Genomic DNA, 14,896 nt, shown 5'->3' on the forward strand with positions numbered 1-14,896 from the left:
ATCTGTTAGTGGAAGCCTTAGAAGAAGAAGAAGAAGAAGAATCACGGGAGCATATTTTATTGTATCAATTGTTTTTTACGGATGGCGAGGTCTGAGAATGTTCGTGCCGTGAAAAGCGGTGCGGCGAAAACGAAGGATCTCGTGGTAACTCAATTGAAGAATCGTCGAATGTGCTCGACCGGGCCCGGCAGTCTGTTTGCATGAGGAACGTCCTCCATGGCTGAATACCGCAGAAGTATCACTCCGAAATCTACAGGCGCGCTTCAGAACATTTGAGAACGGCACTGTACTTCGTTAGTATAACCGCAGAAGTGGAACGTGATCCAATCGTTCCTCTCTTGTTGCCGTGACTGTGGACGATGCGGTGCAATGCCCGTTGCACTTCGAAACACAATATCAGCAAGCACGTATGATACGCGGCCGCGCGTATACACGTCGAATAGTACCAAACAGAATAATTGACGTTCCTCGTCACGGGAGTCATCGAAAGGTCGACCGTGAAACCTCACGAAGATGCAGTAATTTTTGTTCTCATTTTTCTTTTTTTCTCTAATCAATCGTGAATAGAATGCTGCGCTACGAAGGCGGTAAAAGGAAGTGCTTCGTAAGCTATTAAGATTTCTTTTTGTTTCTCAAGCATTTAATGCGTCTTATTGTTAGTGTTATTTTACTGAAAGTATAACACATAGTATGAAAAAGTAGCTGGTTGGTTATCAGTTTCATTGCGTACCCAAATTTTGATTAGAAATTGATCATTAGAAAGGAAGTTGGTATCTAGTTAGACATAAACTCTATAGCTTTGTTAATTAGAAATAATATAAATTCATTTGTTTATTGTAAAATTTGTGGAAACGGCAAAGTTTTTATCGGATTTAAATTCAGCATTTTTGTGCACAAATACAAGATATTTTCTCGATTGTATCAAAAGAGATTGGAGAATTTCAAATTACAAAGGAAGTTTTTGTTTTTCCTTTGTGATTTCCGTGAACATTCAGTCACACGAAAGGAAGCAACAATGCATAAAACATAACTCGTCCAAGTTGGTTATGATATCATATCGTATCGAAATGTGGCGAAATACACAATATGCGTCAGTACAGTTTCTCATTTAAATACCGTTGCACGCGCGTCTATTTAGTCCCTTTTCTCTAGCTACTTATTAAATGTAGGTTGTCACTCTTAATAGCATCGTGCACCGTTCTCTGGCAGAATTAGCGACGCATCCGGATCTAATTCATGCAATAAAACAAAAAAGAAAGTGGAGTAAAATTATACAACTAGCTACAAGTAACAAGAGAAAACCTACTGATAAATTAATTTGATTACTCGTTCTTTTAAAGTTCAAGGATATTTTGTAATTTTGCTTTTCTAAAATTACAACTATGTTTAACCATTAAGAACATGTTTAAATAAATATTACGTCAAAAACATTTTTTATCGTGATCTAAATAACGTAACATGTATTTTTATATACGAGATATGTTGTTCAATCATGTCTGCATTAAACCATTTTAGAAAATTGTGTATAAGAAGTCACATATTCTTCCGATTCTTTCCGATATCACATACAGTATGTTTGCTAAAAAGCTTGCTTATCACTTCTAGCTACTATTATTCATTTCATACCATGGAATTACATAAATTCAATTACGGTCATCTCCATAAATAAAACACGATATACCAAAACGGTTCCTAGCAACAGATGTTTATCTTTATAACGATCGAATTAATACAGTTTAGAAATCATTGAATTCCAGCAATCAAGGATTGGCACTTACACGAATGAGACGTTCGCTACATCCATTACAATTATCGTCTCGATATAGTTCCTTATCTGTCCCACACATGCTACAGATCATATATTCTTATCTCTTTCATCCGAACTAGTTCATTAACAGACGCAAAAAAGCAGACTCTAAACCAGAAACCATTACGAATTTCGCATCTCATATTCACGGCAAAATTCCAGCGAAATTTTCACAAGATGCAGAAAAATCAACTCGCCCATTCCACAGCTCCTATCCAGCACATTGCACGATGCACCCTGTGCACGTCGCGACGGTTCCTCCGTTTGGCATCAGCTGAAAAATCAATTTCGCGTGGTCGAGAAAGCACATCCATCGCGTGCTTAAAATTTCTTCGTGAAGACGGAATTCAGGGTCGACGATGGTACGGCCACTGGCAAAAACGAGGAGGCGTTTCCATGGTGGAGCGCGGCCTCATGAGAAATCGTATACGGAGTTATCGTTGAAATTTCAGCCAGGTCCATTTATCAGCTGGCTCCGCGGCCTCCTTAGTCCTGGAGTCCGTGGTGTGTATCGCGGTGAACCGACCTGAAAGGAGCAGAGAGAGAAAGAGAGAGAGAGAATAAGAAAAGGAGAGGGGGGAGAGGGAAGAGAGCGATGAGAGAGCGTCCGGTCCGGTGGAGAAACGTTACGTGGTCGGTACCGTCGGGCGCGGACGTTGCCCGGCCGATAACGATCTCTCGCGGGGAATTCTCAGTAACATTATAACTTCTCCGCTTTGAATAGCTTGAGCATTTTATAGATTCCGTGAACGGCGGACTCGTGCTACTCCGGGAGCTGTCGACGCGAGCCCCTCTCGAGTTTCGTACGCGTCAGCGAAAATATCAAAAGGATAAAAGGCGGGTCCGTGTCCCGTTGTCCTTTGCGGATCCGCTCTCGCCACTTCCGGCGGAGATTCCTCGAGTTCCTCGAGGTTCACCGCGCAAGCGAGATACGGCCGCGATTTATAAAGCCAACCGCTTGGTAATTGTCGGCGTCTTAATTACCGCGGCAAAGAAATGTCCGTAGACTTCGTAAATGTCGTGTTTGCGATTTCAGGTGATCACCGGCCATCTGTCATCCGCGTCAACGGCGCCCTGCTACCGGCCGCGTCTCCGCTTTTAACGTGAGTTTGTGGCATGTGGTGATGAGAGTTTCAGGTAAATATTGGAAAATATGGGAGACATGTTGCGAGAAGAATATAATAGCCTTCACTTTGTAATATCGGATGGAGGGCTAAGAATCATAGCGATGTAAGTTAACCATCTATCAATATTTTTCATTACTTTTGTGTTTACCACTACTCTATTTTATTTGTGGTATTTTTCATAATTTTCATAATTATAAATATTCATAAATCTTATCTTTAATAAAGGTAATTTTATGCTGCGCTAAGATAAAATTTATGAAAAAAATTAATCGATTAGTATTTTTTACATGTAACTATCCTTGAAACTATTTGAGGCAATATAATTTGCTTTTACACAGTTTTGCAAATCATTAACCATTCATCCATTCGTCACAGGTACAACTTCTATAAACATTAATGCTGCGGCCTTCGTCAGAACTGCTTCCAGTGTTTCCATGTTGCAGCGATGTTCACCGATTATATCAACAGATAACAGTCCGCCGTACCTGTTGGCAGTCTGATAAATAAATTGTTTCGTTAGCTTTAGAGATTTCAGAATATTGAAATTGAAAATCTCTGTCAGCAATTTGTAACAGCTGCACCGCGCAATAACAGCAATATGGTTTTCTTCAATACTTCATTTCATGTAAACGTTGATTGAATATCAACGAAACATGTTTTGTTTTCGAACGTTCATTTATAACTAACGATGATTTTCGGAATTTTATGATAGAAATATTTTGCTTTTGAAGACCAAATCTATGGAACATTATAATCCACACATATTGTGTTCTTTCACAGAACAATTTAAAAATTTAATATATTGTCAGTCAATCCCATATCACCAACATTGTCTTTTCACGCAATTTACGATTTAAATATATATTTTATCAAAACTATTAGTCATGGCCTATTTTTAAAATGATTATTCTTCAACCTAACGAATTAATCTTCTTTTCGACAAATATGTTATATTAAAGCATACTTTTTTCCCGGAAAATCAACAAAAACGAAACTAACTGATGGTTTTTCCTCCGTAGTCTTCATATAGTACGATCGACTCAATCAAACTGTCTGCGATCATTTTTTCGATCGGCGGAAAAGTGATTGAAGACCGATTGATTAAACGCCTTCATAGGAAAACCACGCGATTAATCTTAAGAATCCCGGAATGATCGATGGTAAGACTACAAACAGAAGCTAGTTACCCGGGACATCTCACCATTCGTCACACCTACAGCCCAGTAAATCACAGCCTCCCTTCACGAAGATCGCGTTCGATGTGCCATCGACTTATCGAGGGGCGACCACTTAATGAAGCGTACCGCGATAATTTAACGAGTCTGCCCGGCAGATTGGCCACGTTCCACAGCGCAATAACATTAATTAGCTCGGCAAATGTTTCGAGTGTCGAATGGTCGAAGGATAGGCGCAAGGCACAATAACTCAAACTCCGCCCCAATCGACGAAGACCGAGCCGGCTTTTGCGCTCGATCAGCTTCAAAGAAGCGCATTATCCGCTCACGGTGGATCTAACCTGCGATTTACGCGTTGCTGGCGCTGAAATTGGTTAAATATTTTGCCAGTTGTAAGTTACTTCACTGTTAGAGGTATCGTTACTTCAACATCGCGAGTAAGATGCGTTGAATCTTTTTTATTATATTTTATTTCACTGGTATAAACAGAATGTTCGAACGATTCGATCGCACGAATTTCGTAACATGAATTGTAGCGCTATTAAAAATAATTTGAGCAATGGAAAGAATTGATTCGGACTCAGGTATCTTGATTAACGCGATAAATTAAATTCTGTATACATGCAAACTCATCGACCTGAAAAGAAACTACGTTTAATGAGTGTCTTTTATTAAAGGAAAGTCGGAGAGAAAAAAGAACAGTTATCCCTGCACCGACGAATTGCCCGTACAACTGATGACGTAAAACAATGTCGATTATCTTAATCATCTCGTCTCATAGACGATTAACGAAAGAATGTTTGTCATACGAGTACACGTAGATTGTAATTATTCGCAAGTGTGAATTATATTTTATGGAAATATAATTGCCTTCGAGGTATATTCGAAGAATAAGTACACGTAGATTGAATACGAAGCATCGTTAAAAATGCTATATGGAAACAACGGTTAACGATCCAGATGTACGTATCTACAAACATTCCGAAAATATAATGAAAAACTGATATGTATCTATTAAAAGCTTCAAATTTTGTATTTATTCACTCGTACTGTTTGATTGTATTCTTATTTACTTTCTTCCTTATTTCTTAATTTACTTTTGCTGCGTACACCTGCTTTAAAAAAGGCATGTTTAAAACGGTCTTTATAATTACATTTCCAAAATGATTACTTGGCCAACGTTTGCTCGTAAATATAGAAAGCGATTTCGTTTGAAAGTAACCGAATCGAACTGATCTCTGCTGTCTGTCGTAATTACTTTATATAATTTTTTATTAATCAAACTTTTTTAATTGCTCGAACGAAAACTCGTTGCCAACGTATAAATTTCGCAGTCCTCTCAATGTTTTGCCAGAAATTGAATTTCGAGATTAATGCACCCGTTTCATTTTACTCGAAGATTTATCAAAATTATAGTTTCGAACCTGCTCGACCACGTAACCCCGACACCCAACATCTCATTGTTCGTTTTCCATAAAAGAGAAACTAACTAACATTACTGAGGAATCGAAACGCCGATCTGACGTGATACGTGTGGTATTTTAAGGTGAGAATTTCAGGAAGTTGAGTATGAGTATCTTAAGATGAATCATTTCTGACATATATGCGTGTGTTCAATGGCGATATACTGAGAATTTCTACTTTCTTAGTCATCACCGCCCAAAATATTAATTTTATCAATCGTTAATAGATAGTAGATACTCGACGGTTTGATTATAATCGTAATCTTCTAGAATCTAGAATCTTGGAAATCCATAGTCACTAAATCAGAATTTCTAAATGTATAATGCCATAAATCCTCTGAATGTGACCACCGGTATACCATCAAGTTCAGCTAGTTTTTGCGAAATCCTTCCTTAAATAGACCTTCCGTGGTAAATAAGGATTCCCATCTATAATTCGCTGGACACATTTTACGAAGATAAATACTCAAGGAAATTCTGGATAACATAAATTCCTTTGCGAGATAAACTAAAAGAAAACGTACATATAAATTCCACGCTAAAACAAATTGAAATAAAAATCCGTAACTATAACGATTCCATTCTTCCTTGAAATTTATCAACCGTCCGATCCCGGTGTATATTTATAAACCGCTAGAAATTCACATACTTCCGTGGTTCGCCGCTCCATCACGAAGAACATTTCATAGGAACTTTTCCGCGATTCGACACGCGTTACCGTGAACGCTACAACAGCCGCGACTAACGAACTTTTTGATCCAAGTAATTGGCCGACGATCGTCCAACTTCTCGAAGAACGGTACGCGGTGATTCGACTTGACGAGCGTCCGTAAAACCCGACGACGAGAGTCCGGAAACGTTCCGCAGCGTCATAGGGCGGTAATTAATTCAACTCGCTGGCGTTGGTGATCGTTACACGATCTCAACGATTGCTATTAATCACAAGCTGGTAAGAACGTCGAACCGATGACCGACGAAAAACCGGAAGCTGAGTTCGAATCTGCCTACGCACCCCGCAAATATTAGTCAGCCAAGTTCGATCGCCATTTTGATATCGGTTCCTCGCACGTCACGCGATCGATTTCGCAACTAGCCACGCTAACGAGAACGCGTTCGCCATCTTTGAATGCTCCTCTACGATAGCGCGGTAAATAAATATAATTTATGTGCTGTCGACGCAGATTGGCATTAATTTCACTTCGTTCAGTTGCGCAACGTTGGTTGCTTGGTGAGTTCGTCGAGGACTAGGAGATTTCGCAAAGAAAACGGAGGATGCCGATAAAATCTGTTCACCGTCGGCCCGCTCTAGAACCGACGTCGACGAAGACTCTATCATTGCAAGAGCTCTTCCTCGGAGCACAGCTGCGCCACGGGATAAAATGTTTACGAGCGAATCACCGCCACACGGAACACATACCAGCCGTGCGACACGTGTTTGCGTAACTTCGCGAATATTGCCGGAGTTGAAATCGCTCGCGCGAGAATACGTAACGATATCTGAGCAATGATCTTCGCGTGGACGCCCCGGCAGCGAGTGTAAAGAACAATTTACGCTGGCGCAGAGTCAGTCGGTTGCAGAGGGTACGTACGCTTATGAGCCTGAAAAGGCCGGCTTGCCTCGTAAATGTTACATTGCGTGTAATCGAACTGTGATAAACAGTCTTGTACCGTTTGATAATTTATTTGCTCCTGCAAGAACCGACGTGAGATCTATGAAAGACTTGCCTAGTTTCTCGTACTACCGAAGATCGTAGATCGCGATGATGATAATGTGTACGTAATTGAATGTTCGACAGCGATATTCGCAATTCTGTGGAAGAATTGTTTGAAGGTGGTTTGGACAATTTGTTACTATAGTATAGAAATTTGTTTGGATGGAATTGAGATAGTCTTTTGCCGTTCTTTAAATACCATTGGCTATGCTGGAAATTTTAATACGTAGAATTCAGTGGAAAACAAGATACGTATGAATGAGTAGTAGAGGCGTGGCTTGCTAGTGCGTTCCGTATCTACTTGACGCTCGCGCAACCGATAACGCGACATCTATTACTTTGTTTAGCGAACAAAAACTGGTAACAGATAACACTGTACTATTCTATAAATTAATGCTAGCGACTGAGATACGAGCTACTCGAAATTTTTCCGCTTGTTCTATTAATTTTGACCAAATAGGAAGAAAGGTAGGTGTAAGGAGACAGGGATAATGGAATGGGCTGAATGATGCATCTGTCTGCAAAGGAAAGGTAAATATAAACATCATTAGCGTAAATTAATCTTTTTGTTTGTTAATTTAAAACTTTTAATACTTTGCCTACTTTGCAAGAATGATCATCCTCTGAGTTCTAGCTAAATATACAGTCTGTAGAACTTCAAGTAAACAAATTATGTTTCATAATGATACAAGGATACTTCAGACCATTCTACCATGAATAATATCTACCCAGCAGACAAACTTCAATTTTGTATTACGCGAAGCTCGTACTCGATAAAATTTACAGAACTACTTCTAGTTTTAAACTTCGCTACAAATCACACAAACACGTGAATTGTCTAAGTCGAGTGTAATTCACGTGGAGTTTAAAACCGGAATGGTTTGCAACTTTCAATTTTAATCGTTAAAATGATCCAATATAAGCAGCTCAAGAATCGCTCGAACGCGACGAAGGAGCATGCTCAAGTATTTTGCAATCTCGTGTTCTCGTACTCTCGAAACTCGAGTCTCGAGTAACAAGCGTCCCTTTCGCGCGGATCTTGATTCAAAACGCACAACTAGGAGAATTGTAAACTCGCGCATCAGTTGATGAGCATTTGAATATGTTAACCAGCATTTGAGACGAATATGTATCGCGTATTATTGCTTTGAAATGTTAATATAATAAAAATGTTTGTAATTACACGAGCACAAGGAAACAAATATTAAATGTAGAATTAAGAGGATAAAAAGGGAGAAAGAAGATAATTATAACGAAATTATATCCAGAAAGAGGAGCTGCTGCAATTATCTCTTATTCTTAGGAATTAAAAGCTAGTAGGGAAAAGGAAAAAACTTTCTTTAAGAGCTCTACGGCAATTGCTTGATAATATAATACGTTGTCTTTAATGGAAAAATGTCTGCTACTTACGTTCAGAAGAAAATTACGATTTAACGCGTATCCATCCACATCCACTATCCAAGCAACAATTATTCGCTGACGTTCGTGAACCACTTGCTCCACCGACAGATAAAAGAACTGAAGAATCAGCACGATCAACGCGGCGAAACATTAAAATCACGAGCAATTTCAATTACGAAAACCAGGGACAAGCGAATCGTGAGATTGCCAGACGGTAAAGGAGTGGTTCTTCTCGGACGAAGATGGATCGTTTTACGAGTGGTTGTCGCGGCTCGTTCCGCAGAAAGCACGAGGCAGCCTTGCAGCCCCCGTAAAGCTAGGATATTAGAGACGTTACCTGGATCCACCGGTGTAATGACTATTTAAGTAATCCAGAAACCAGCTATTTCGAGTTAATCTAATTGACATAACTGCCCGTTAACGGATCTATTACGAAAGCCGCACTTAAGCGTCGGTTTAACCGGACCGAGCTTCATTCTGGAGCAATTTTGCAATTTCTGCTGTACCAAGAAACGTGTGAACGTATATACATCTCTGTCTCAATGACGAAATGTCTTATCTAGCAGATATCGATTCTCAGACGACGAAAAACAAAGGCGCGCCATTGATTCGGCCTCCTCTTTATCAGGCGACTTAATTTCCTACTACAATGTAGAGTACCTGTTTGAAAGTTCGTTTTACCGAGTTAACAGAATTGAAGTGGTCTCTTTTTAATCTTTCTTCTTCTTTTCTTTTCGGTTACTGATTGAAATCGCGAAAGCGACAGTACGTGACTGTTATTCATCGTGATAAGCGAGTCGAGAGTTTCACCGACGATCGCAAAGTTCTCAGGTGTGCACCTCGCATTGACCGAGAATGCGACAAAAGCCGAATTGAACCAGGAGGACACTTTCGGATTGAACGGAGTATAACATAATTAAGGGGGAAAAATGAAACTTTCAAAATTAGCGCCGCGCATAATGACCGGCCCCGTATTAAACACAGCAACACATGTTCTTTATACGCGTGTACGAGCCGACGTTAATTACGTGTCGCACTTGCGATATCAACAACAGCCGCACCGCGTTTTATTTATCGCTGCGAGCGCGTGATATTCGTATACGCGCGCCATTTCGAACACAGTAGTTAGCCTGCCGTGCTCGATGAAAATTACACGCGCGTAATTTCTCTCCGGCACAATCCTACTTTGACGCGAGAAGAAGCTGCTCTCTCTTTTCGTTACTGGCAATTTACGACTTAAATTCGCAGCGTACGCGCGACTCAGTATACAGGTGTTGCACTGCCTTTAAAAAATGACGATGATCACTGGGACTTGCTGCAATTTTCAGGTTGCAATTCGAATGTTGTAAATTTCGAAATGTTCTCTCGGTAGTCTTTTTAAATATTCTCAATAAATCTTTGCCTTTTTTAAAGAAAGACTAAAGAGTTCTGAAATATTTCTTATAATATCTACCGTGCAAGAACTCGCAACGTTGTACATAGAGATCATTCGTAAAATTTATTGAATTTCTTCATTTTCTTCGCGATTCTGCAACTTACGAAAAAGACACTGGAAGTTAATAATGAAACGGAAACATTCTGAGCAAACTGAATATTCTTAGGAATCATATACTAATTGATAAAAGAAATGAATTCATTGATACTATCTTAGAATTACAAGAAGCTCAGATTGATAGCATCTACCGGACTCCCAGTGAACACAAGTGCGAGCAAATATTGGCACGATATTAAATCCACAGACGTAACAACAGGCGTTATTATGATTTGCAAACCACCGACTGTATCTTCTTTTTCATGCAGGCTGAATGCATTCATCTCAAACGATCCACTCTCTTTCATTAACACTCTCACCTTTGGGTCGGTCCAATTGGCCGCTCGTCACATAATAATTACCTTTACGATTAATGGAAGTGCAGGGTGTCTCGGCGGCGTGGCGAACAGAAGGCCGATGAGAAGCAGGAAACTTATAATAGTCGGAGACCTCTTTTAAATTCCGCCCACGAGGTTGCAGTTGGCGCGATGGCCACCAAGGGCCGAAACCGTCTCTTGGCAATCTGCCGGACGAACGTAGCGTCCTTCTACGTTTTATCGTCGCCCTTTTTGCTCTTTCTCCCCTCTCTCTCTCTCTCTCTCTCTTTCTCTCTCTCGTTACTATGAAACATCTTTCTAACAAGGACGGAAATCCACTCGTTATACATCTTAGAACGTGATGTCCAGAAGAAAGAGATACGAGTACATGGAATGAGCCTGGATTTTCCGGCTGGCTGTATCTGTACTACTCGACTCTGTGACGGAATTAAGCTAGGTTCTACCCATGTTAGTAAGTGGATTAGCGACCTTAAAATACGCAACGTGTTATATTTCATGTTGTGATCCGCCGGTGTCGTGGTAATCCGTCTCTGGGTTGTCGAGTTAGACATGGTTGTAACGCGGTTCGCCAGGAAAACAAATGATTTCGTGTTTGTCGAGATAATTTAATATCGTGAATTCGAATGCCTTAGTCTTTGTACCAGAGTGTGTTTACCTTGAAGATTTAGGAAGACGACAGCAGTTCACGAATTGCCTTTGGAATAATGTTCATGTAGACAAAGTATGTACATACCCAGTTAGAACGAAGAATTAAACAAATTTTTTCCTTAAACTTGTATTTATGCGAAGGTAGAATATTTTATACAAAAACAAATCTGTGACATCTGCTAATATATTAGGAAAATTATATCGTACTTTTCTAACTTTGAAAAAGAACGGGATTTATAAGGACTCGTTTAAAATAACACGACAAGAAATGTTATATTACTCTTAATAACTTTGCAGCAGACCTATATTTCAAAGTAAGCTTCGAAGCCTACAGTTCGATGACAGAATGCAATTGATACACACTAAATCGAATCATCGTAAATCTCGTGATCGTGAATATTGGTTAGGCCTACACTGGCGATAGATCGTCGCCGTTATTGCGACCAATTAGTCATGCCGTTACGATATAGGTCGAGACACATTCTCACACATATTTTCAGACACGAGAATCGTGTAGGAAGGAACGATGTGCTGAGTTTGCTAATCGAGGAACGATGCAGGTAACTGTACACGCAGTCAACGTTTAATCGAATTGAATGGCACATTGCATTTACTCGAAATAAGGTTTAACGAACTTTGGAAATCAAATGTTCCCAATAATACACTTATAAAACATAGGAAGCTCGCATTTCTCGAATTTATTTTGAATTGCACGGTGCAATGCTTCGGAAATGAATAACAACGAGTGCTCAAAAATTGTATCTCACACTCCATACATCGTATTTTCATTTTCCATTTCAAAGTTTATCCAATTCCATATTCAATCAATAAAGTTTATAAATACAGAAACTTTCGAAATAAGATAAATTGAAATGAAAAATTAATCTTCGTGCAAACGAATTTCATATAAGCGTTGTACAATATTTTGTAAAAAATTTCACGATTTCCTCGAGAGCTTCCCATCAGGGGTTGCTATATCTTGTAAGAAGAATCTATGGATTCTCTGTTCTCTATTCCCTCAATCACGGTGTCCGTTTACATTTTACCTCTTTGTTTCGAACACCGTTAAAAAACATCACCATGATTGAAAACACGTGCACACACTCGTAACCACTGTCTAAACACACGCACACGGTGACTAACTTGGCTGTTCTGGCTTACACGCATGATTGATACGAGAATGGCGATCCGGTAATTTAACAGGATCCCGGTTATCCTTATACATAAATTCGTCGGTGACGTTGAAAAGCATCATTTAAAACTAATGCGTCGCGATATCATAATTCATGGTGCGCGTACCGCGCGGTGCCATATATTTTGAAACCGGTATGCACGCAGTGCGAGCGTGCGCGGTACAAATTTAACGTTGATTTAATCGTTGAATTCTGAATAACGGAGGCCGCGTTTAAAATAAATGAAATACACAGGGAACTACTAAATTTCGCATTTCGATACTGTCGTCGCAATCAATTATGCTTCTCCATGGTTTTTGGCTTGTTTTCTCGCGAAAGCCCGCGAGTATCACAACATAATATATGCACCCTAATCGCGTGCATTTATCGCATAATTTGCAGTAGCTTTACACGACGGCAATATCGTTAAGAGGAATTGATCGAAGGTGTGAAAAATTAAATTTCGGCCCGGTCAATTGGAATTCCTTGTAAATCTGTGTTGAATATTTGCATAAATTTGCACGAGGGGTGGCAAGAAATGAGTACGATAACATTGGTTAATTATTAAGGCGACCTACTCTAAATATTTCACATATTCGATCACTTTATTTCCAGTAATTTTTAGTACTTAATATTTTCCGTACTTTATTAAATAAGATAATGTTTATTCATTTTACTATTTCTTTAGTAATATGTTCTCTAAATATCTAACAAATTGAGAAACAGCTAACGTTACAAAGAGCTAAATTTCTTTCTCGCCATTCCCTCGCTTTTTCCTTCATTTCTTTCAGTTCGCTTTAATAACTTCTTTTTTTTAAAAAAAAACATTAGAATTGTTGATACACATACTGTATAACATTATATAATGTTTACTCCATCGTGTTGTGTAAGAACATCATAAATCTTCTCGAAGTAAAAGTTGACAAGATCCTCTAATGTCGGCGTCAGGGAAGCAGACTCTCATCTTACAGTTGTTGTATTATGACAAATGTCGCGTACATTTTCCTGTTTCTTATTACAATCGTTTTAAAAATAAAACTTTTCTTGACACGGAGTTTTCTTCTACTGTCCTGCAAACAAACGAAACTTTTATTTCCAGGAACAAGAAAGCGAATCGCTCCATTTTCGCTTGTCAAGACTTCCATTTAACGTAATAAATCTGATGAATTAACCTGCAGTGAAAAGAATTACTCTGAGAAAGTGAAAAGAATATACACTGTATCACTAGATAATTAATCAAGTATCAGTCTGGATGATGAACTGTTTTCATCAAGTACGATTGTTCCATCAGCTATGTCGAAAAAATTGTAAAATGTAATCTTTCTATAGAAATAGACAAGCGTTGCTCGTGTGTTTCACGACAATGTGATTATCTTCTTCACAAATACAATATTGTAGTATGTCTATTATTTTTGACCCAAATTATAAAATTTACCGCGGCAAGCCTTCTAATGGCTCGACAGGAGAATGGAATCGATCGTTCTCGTAAAGAGCACTCTAAAATAAATCAGGTTTATGAGAGATTCCGAGGAAATAGTTGCTTAATAAAAATACGCGATGCGTTAAATCCACGAGATAATGTAATGCTTAAATTAAAGTTAAGAGCACAAAAGCGAATAATTTTTCATTTTACTATTGGCTTACTATTTCTCAGAGCAATATTTACTACAACTGTGAAGCTGTATTTGTGAAATCGAAATAACTATTCTTTTTAAAGAAATTACAGCGGGTAACATTGATAAATTTGTTAATTTAACGAAAGAATCTTCGTAGTGTTTCAAAATTAACAAAGCAAATCGTTGTCCAAGTTGTTCGTACGATAAAAGTATGCCTCGTCTTCCAAAATTATACGGAAAATTTGTTCTTTCATTTAATACTTGCACTTCGATAAACTTGGTACAAGCTCGTACAATTCCAGCGAATGAAACTCTCCAAAACTCCTTTAATCAAACACCACGAATTCCGAGCTACGTTTAAATATCGCAACCTGCTTATTCGAATCCCATGGAATATTTACAATGCAGCAATTAACTACTAAATTCACACCTAATATGCGCGTACAATCCCAAGATAGACCAGGTATTTCTATCTCTGTACCACGATGGATAACTGCAAACAAAAAGTGTAGCTGCAGATCTGCCAAACATGTCCGAAGGTAGCTACATCCTGTCAAGCACCGCTATAAAAGGCACAGCTATATATTATTCCTCGAGTTGTAGGTCGAGGCTGAAGCGGAACAGTGCTTTTCTTAAATCACTGCACCTTGCAAAGGCCGGTGATCGATGGCCGGACGGCGAGGAACAACGCGACACGTCTCTGTAAGCTCCTCTGGAACACCGTCACGATCGTTGGGACATCGTGTAATAAAGCGAATACTATTCGTGCCTACGCATAGATCCAGCCCGGAAGCGTCTTTTAAAGTGTCCCCTCTCTCGACTGAAAAGGTATCCTTAGACTAATTATACATGCTCGTGGCAATTACACGTTGTTCGTAGATGCAGATGTAATAGCCGCATGCATTA

General features: G+C 39.1%; 1 long non-coding RNA gene across 1 annotated transcript; it reads right to left on the reverse strand.

Moving 5' to 3' along the window:
* Nucleotides 1-11,387: 11,387 nt before the first annotated feature.
* Nucleotides 11,388-14,896, reverse strand: LOC125385206. The gene is made up of 3 exons (XR_007224237.1): nucleotides 14,637-14,896; nucleotides 14,421-14,553; nucleotides 11,388-13,444 (listed from the first exon to the last, which is right to left on the reverse strand). It is a non-coding gene; the product is annotated as an uncharacterized LOC125385206 (long non-coding RNA).

Source organism: Bombus terrestris, chromosome 6 (genome assembly GCF_910591885.1).
Source record: "Bombus terrestris chromosome 6, iyBomTerr1.2, whole genome shotgun sequence".
NCBI classification, from domain to species: domain Eukaryota; kingdom Metazoa; phylum Arthropoda; class Insecta; order Hymenoptera; family Apidae; genus Bombus; species Bombus terrestris.